Source organism: Hipposideros armiger, unplaced genomic scaffold, assembly GCF_001890085.2.
Source record: "Hipposideros armiger isolate ML-2016 unplaced genomic scaffold, ASM189008v1 scaffold_75, whole genome shotgun sequence".
NCBI classification, from domain to species: domain Eukaryota; kingdom Metazoa; phylum Chordata; class Mammalia; order Chiroptera; family Hipposideridae; genus Hipposideros; species Hipposideros armiger.
Window position 1 is genome coordinate 2,872,598 of NW_017731425.1, and position 7,268 is coordinate 2,879,865.

The 7,268-nt window shown below is 48.6% G+C and overlaps 1 protein-coding gene across 1 annotated transcript in view; it reads right to left on the minus strand.

Moving 5' to 3' along the window:
- Positions 1-7,268, minus strand: part of ZNRF3 (zinc and ring finger 3) — a 171,188-nt gene that overhangs the window by 137,145 nt on the left and 26,775 nt on the right. The window lies entirely within an intron of this gene.

The window sequence follows — 7,268 nt, forward strand, 5'->3', positions numbered from 1 at the left end:
CCCACCCCCACAATGGGATGGCCCTCCTTGCCAGCCTCAATCAAACCTCTCACACCCATGGGGAAGGGGCAGATGAGCTTTCCTTTTAGAGCCAGGGGCAGAAATAGGCAAAAGCAGCCCACAGACCCCTTGCTTCCTTTTTGGTTTGTCTCCCCACCTGGTTCACCAGGTGTGTTCCAAAGGCTGACTCACCCACCAGAGGACGCTGCTTTCAAAATCTCAGGAGAGTCACTTAGGAACAAACCCGACACCCTAAGGAACAACAATCAGCTGCTCTTAACAGAAGCAGTTTGTGTTTTTCGGAAACATCTGCATGTCCGTCTAGGACGACTCCAGCCACTTGCAACAATCCTGCCCTACCTCGGACCCACCAGCCCAGAGTGGGGCCCTCCAGATGCCGCGTGCCCTCCGTGGCACACGCTTCACCTCTCTAAACAAACAAGGGGTGTCTTTGTTTAAATTTAAAAAAAAGAACCTGTCTCACAGGCTGCGATTACATCAGCAGAGCGCTCTCATTCTCTGCATCAATCCGGCTGCTCCGGCGGCTTTGAAGCGCGGCGCCCTTTGATCTTGCAGTTCCCGCCCCGGGCAAAGCCGATACCATCGCTGCGCCCACGCCGGGATCCACCATCCACAATCCGATCTCCGGCCAGCAACCCGCCAGCTCGGGCGCGACCAGGACTCGACCCCGGACCAAGCTGCCGGTGCCAGGGCACCCAAGTGCACACTCCATTGCTTACAGAGTGTGGACAGGAGGCTGTCCCTTGGGAGGGGGCATCATTAACTTTAACCTCTTCTAGGAAGAGCACTGCGGTTGCGTTTGTTGGGGGTTTTTTTTAATCTTTTAGAGACACTAAAATATTTACAGAAAAAAATGATATCACTGGCTTTGCTTCAAAATAACATGGTGGTGGGGGTACACATGAAACGAGGGGGGCCGGCAGTTGACAATTTTTAAAGCAGGTGATGGTGATGGTGACTGTTGAGGTACACTGTGTACATGACACAGTTCTCTCGACTTGTGAATACATGTAACATTTTCTATAATAAGAACTTGAAAAGGAAACTAACCTCTAACTCTTTGCTATTTTTAAAGGTTATTCCATACAGGCTTTTAATTTAAGAAGGAATTTGACACTGGGTGGGGTGAGGGTAGATCACATCCTACTTTCCTCCTGTGCCCCCAGAGCAGTCACTGGAGCTCCCAGGACAGCATGTGGCCCACAGGGCCAGCTTCTCCAGTGCAATCACCGCAAGGGAAGGGGCATTGAGTGTCACCCCTATTGGGGGCTCTTCACCCATTTGTGGATCTTAGGCTTCTTTAAGAAATGGATGAATACTACAGAGTCCATCTCCAGAAAAATGTCCACAAACACAGCAGAGCCTACAGGACATATCAAACCCACCCTCAAAATCCATTATTCAGAAATCAGGTTAAAAAGGGCCCCTTAAGTAAGCACTGCTGGTTGCTTCATTTGGACAACTCCATCCCTCCTTCAAATAGCTACCGCCATTTGACCAGCCTCTGGATTCCCATGGCCACCACGTGAGGCCACCATGGGCCATGGCACATCCCTGGGCTGCCTCACAAGGCCAATTGTGCTCCTTACTGGCCCTGTGGCCTTCGGTAAGTCACCTAACCTCTCCAAGCCTGTCCCTACATTTTATAAAAGGAGAGCTGTTTATGGCTACGTTGTGTTGTCACCATCTCTTCTGCTACATAATTAACTGGGAAGAAAAGAAAAAAATACCAAGAAGGAAAAGGTGTATGGGAAGGCAAACACGATTTGACCCACAGCTACAGCTGAACAAGCCACACACAGATCAGGCACAAAAGAGTTAACTAGGAAACAGACATGGTCCAGGACTGTTAGGTATGGTCAAGGCCAGAACTTAATACCCAGAGGCCAGAAGGCAGAGGAAAGGACGGGGAGGCGGTGGGGATGGGAAAAGAAATCCTTCCCATGCAGGTGGATCCACCTTTGGGAGGTCAAACTAAAACTTCCAGTGAAGACCATCAACCTCCCTGAACCCATCAGTTGCAGACACAGCCACAAACTACGAAAAGGGTCAAGGAAACAAAACACATTATCATAATAGCTAAAAGATTAGAGATATTTTTAAGAGAAGAGCCCAACTGTAATGATGTGAGTAGAGATCCAAGAAATGAGTTAGGGGGAGAAGTTATAAGAACACTGAAGTAAAAGCCTAGATACAAAAGGGCAGCTAAGTGGGGAGTGAAATAACAATAGCAGATGAAAATAGAACGTATGTTAGCTTTCAACTTCAAGGGTAGTTAGTGTAGGTCAAAAGTCCACACTGTAGACCGTTTCCCAGTAAAATCACACATATAAAAATGTACACTAACTCCCGGATTCATTTAAGAACTCCTGATTTAAAAGTATATTGGGCCGGCCGAGTGGCACGTTGGTTAAGAGTTGGCTTGGGACGCCAGCTCTGAGCAGCAGGGCCCCGGTTCGGATCCCACATGAGCACCAGTGACGCTGTGCCCTCTACAGCTAAGATGGTGAACAATAGCTCGACCTGGAGCTGGGCTGCCGTTGAGTCGCCGGCGACCACGTAGGCTGCAGCGAGGCTGCAGTGGGCTACCATAAGCTACCGTGAGTGGCTGGCAGCCGGCGTGAGCTGCCAAGAGCCGCCATGAGTGACCATCCAGGGGCCAGCAACCGATCTGCCTCAGCCGGGAAGAGCACAATGATAATACCAACATGGGCCAGTGAAGCGACGTTCTCCACAACTAGACTGAAGAACAAAAGGACAGCAATTTGTCTGTTCCCCTTCCCCAATTCCCCAACGCTGTTCCCCTCTTCCAATTCCCCAATAAAATCTTTAAAAAATAAAAGTATATTAACTCTGGCATAGCACAGACCCTACAGAAAAATCTGTTACTCACTTTTTTTTAATTTTATGCTGGAAACTCACTTATCAATTATCAAGTCTTCCATTCCTATTAAGAGGAAAAAACGATAGGATTTCAGTCCCAGATCCTTCTACAGCACCCAACTAGGCCCTATGGAGTACTGGTGGGACATAAAACAGTTCAGAACACATGCCTCTTATAATCTAGTGAGGATACAGACACAAATTTTACAACAAAAAGCATATTATGAAGTGCCAAACGAGTGACCAGACCAGGTTGTTTCAAGTTCAGAGGCAGCAGAAACAGCTGGGTGCTGCAATGGTCCAGGAGAGCTTCCTGGAGGCGGTAGCCTTAAAAGATGGGCAGAATGTAGGCAAAGGTGCAGGTAAAGGCCAAAGCCCATTTGAAGCAGCCATTTGAGTGCAGGCAAGGGGTTGTACAGGGGGATACCAAATTGCAAACACAGAGTGGGAGCAAAAGCCAAGGGCTTTAGCATATTAGGGTAAGACGGGGTTTAGACTCCATCCTGTGACGAGTAAAAAAGCTCTTACAGATTTGTCAAGAGGAACATGACATCTGGCAGCTGAGTAGCAGAATGGGAGGGGGGGTGGGGCCCTAAGTGAAATAGACCGTGGGGTTGAGGGGGCTTCCTGCCAAAAGAGAAATGGCTGCCCCCAATAAATTAGAGGGAACCATGTGCTCAGGCTACCAGTTGTGGAGGTTTTTGTTTTTTGTTTTTTTCAACAAAGAGGTAAAGATCAAAAGAAACTTTGCAAATGAGAGCCCTCCTCTGACTTGTCATTTCTAGTCCTTTCATCTAGGCTCCTGTTTGAAATACAGGTGAAAAGGAGAGGAATGTGGCCAGTGGATGGCGGGCCTGGCCCTGGGTCTGGCCCCATGTACAACCGGGGGCAAATCACTCAGGCTTTTTTGGTGCCCTCCCTCCCCCACAGCTGAGGAAGGTCAAGGATGGGATCTGGAGTCCCTTGAAGTAAATGCCAAACTTGGATCTAGGCTGGGGAAAACCCAAAGCCTACAGATTCCTAGAGGTGCATGCTACCCATAGAAGAGCAAGACCTTCAACTGTAAGAAAGCCGCAGTTACAAAGTCCTGCAACCACCTCCCCTCCTTTCCAAAGAGGGAGAAAAAAGCATTTATGTTATAACGACAACACAGAGAATTAGAAATTAGAAAACTTCCTTTTCCGGAACCACAAGGCAAAAAAGCATTTATGTTTATTCAAATATAACTGGGCAACAAGGGTCATCTGAGGAACATCTGAGGTCAAGCCTGCCAGAACGAACAGGATTCACTCAAGGTTCCGCATCTTTCCCTAAAAAAAGTTTCTGACCAGGTCTGGGGCACAGAATTAAATTTAATCCTCCATCACTTACTGTTCCTTGTAGCTAGTAACAGTCTAAAATCAGTCTGACTGGGTCTGTATTTCCATACTGAGAGCAGTGGGTAGTAGGACCTTGGGTAAGTCATTTCACTTCTTTAAGCTTCAATTTCTTCATCTATAAAATGGAGACGAGCAGTTAACAGCATAGGGCTGTTATGAAGAACAAATGAGATCATTCCTGTTGGGTGCTTAGCGTTAAGGCCTGGCACAAGTCAGCAATAAAATGTTAACCATGTGATATTTTAAATCCACAGTCCTCACCCCTTGTCTCAGAGAGATAGGAAATGGTGTAATAAGATGTATAAAATCCATATGATAAGAGCATTTCCCGGGGAACAAGGGCCTGCAAACCCCAGTTCAGAAAGAACTTGTGTGGCCCCATCTGTGGGGAGAAACAGGTTGGCATTCTTCTCTAGAATATAACAGCTGCCTCTCCTCCCATCTCACCCCAACCCCTCCTCGGCTGCAAATACTCCAGGATTAAGAAGACATTCAAGCTTTGTTCCGTCTCCTTTCTGCTCTGGCATTCTTCTCTTTGGCCCCTTTATCCTAAATGCCATTTCTGCTCAACAGCAGGCCCTTAGTTAGAGCAACGTCTTGCACTTTCTCAAGGTGCTCTCAGCCCTTTATTTCCATTGGTGCTTTCTTTACCACAGGGGAACCTGAGGTTAAGAGAAGTCAGGGCACTGTGCTGGGTCTCAGCAAGTCCCGAGGGTTAGAACCCGGAACTTCTGACTCCCGTGGTCTTCTGGGCTGCTGTGTGCTCTGCTCTGAATCCGAGCTGGGATCAGTGGCAGCTGTGCTACTCCAGCAGGGGGCAAGAAGCAGCGCTGGCCGCTTTAGGACCAAGTGGAAACACTTCAGCTTCACACGTACCCAGGGATACCACCCCCACTGGAGCAGCCCCAGGGAGCAGTGTGGTCAAAGGGATTTCTGCCGCCAAGTTTGGCGGCTGCCTTCTAACTATCTCTCTTGTTGAGAAATACTCCTTTCGTGGCGACTTTAAACACAAACACACATACGCTCAGGGAAAGCCAGCTGGGACCAGGGCTGGAAGCTGTGAAATATGTAATGAGAACCAACCAGCCCAGTGGGTTACAAGGAAGGCTGGGGCTGGGGCTGAGTCTCACAGCAAACTCCCTGGAAGAGAAATGCATTCAAGCCCCACTCCAGGTTTTATTCTTCACCAGGTTTTACCCTTCACCGCTTCTCCCAACACTTCAAAGGAAGTATTTTTGTACAGCCCAGGGAGGAGTGTAAACTGGCCAGCTGCTTCCAAAGCAAAGACGTTAACCCTGAAAGGGCTGCTGGCCTCAGGGGGGGTGGGGCAGGACAAGGTCGTGGGGAGCTGAGTGTAAGTCCCCACACTGGGCCAGGCCTGCCCTTTCAGCCCACACCAAGGGCATGGCTCTTAAACCACTACAGAAAGGCAGGGCCTCAGTTCCTCTAAGCACGCAAACGGCTAGTTATAAATACCCTCCCAAGCTGGAGGTTCAAAGGATCCAGCAGTTAGCACTTCAATGGAAACTCCAGCTAACAGAACAGGCCTCTTTCTGGATGTCCCTCCCTGAACCATGCGAGGAACGGAAGGGCCCAAAAGCTAGCAGAACAAAACCTGCCCCCAAACATCCAACTACTTCAGGCCTGGCAGCCAGGGGAGAGCATTCTAGCAACTGAGTCCCTAAACAGTGCCGTGAAGAGGGGGCTCACCCGTCCCAGGGGGTAGCTGAGGGAAGATGAAGACGACAGACCCTGTCAAGCCTTTTTAAAGAGCTTTTACGTACTCTTAAAATCCTTCACCTTACAGAGATTGTATCATACCCGAATTTAGATTCAACGTTCTTCTAGTTACCTTGCTGAAATTCTAGGGATCCTGACAGGTCAGATTAAATTGGACTGTTCATCAGTGATTTCGCTTGACAAACAGACCACCAAAAACACAGCCGCCTGGGGAGCTGGCAGTTAGAGCAGCATGGGCTTCACTCAAGAGTACACTTACCTTGGAATCTTTTGTTTTTATTTGTTTGCTTTTATCCCCAACCACTCCATCTCAAAGGACCTGGACTCTACTAGAAACCCCAGGGGAACATCCCAGCAGGCCTTGGCCAGGTGAAGCCCTGCAAGCACTCAGGTGGGGCTCAGCTCCTGCCACCTGGATGCAAGCTTCTGGGCAATCAGAGAGCGGCAGGCAGGTGGGTGTTAGCCCCGTCCCACTGGCAAGAGCATCCTATAATTTACTGACACTGAAAAGTATGCTATAAATAGTTGGTGTTTGTAATGTTGTCGGGCCTCCAGAACAGAAGGGGCCTAACAGCTGTGTGGGGCCAGGGCTCTGGGCATCTCAGGGCTACAATTTGGAAATCCTGGGTGGTGCAGTCAAAGCATCTTCAAAGTAAGGAACTCCAAGAGTGTCACACTCCATCTGAAGAGACTACAGTAGAGGGGAAAAGTCTGTCAAAACTATCAATCAGTATTTACAAACCATAATTTTGCAGAAAAGTGAACAGTATTGAGGGTCTCTTCACAGGGAGCTCTGCAATTCAATGGTAAAAGGGGAAGCAGTCAGAATAGCCCCCTAAACCTCAAGTGGCCATTTCTGACACATTTATCTCTAAGATACAACAAGACACTCCTGATTAAATAAGCATAACAGGATTAAGAAGATTCATGTAGGGCCCGCTGAGTGGCTCAGTTGGTTAAGAGCTCGCTCAAGAGTGCAAGCTCTGAGCAACAGAGTTGCCGGTTGGATTCCCAGCCCGAGTTGAGCTGCTGCTGAGCTACCAACAGGTGGCAGGATGGCTCAGCTAAAATAAATAAATAAAATAAATTTTAAAAAAGAAGATTCATGTAGGGCCAGCCAAGTGGCTCGTTGGTTAAGAGTTGGCTTGGGAGCACGAATTCTGAGTAGCAGGACCACCGGTTCAGATCCCACATGGGCCAGTGACGCTGCGCCCTCTACAGCTAAGATGGTGAACAACAGCTTGA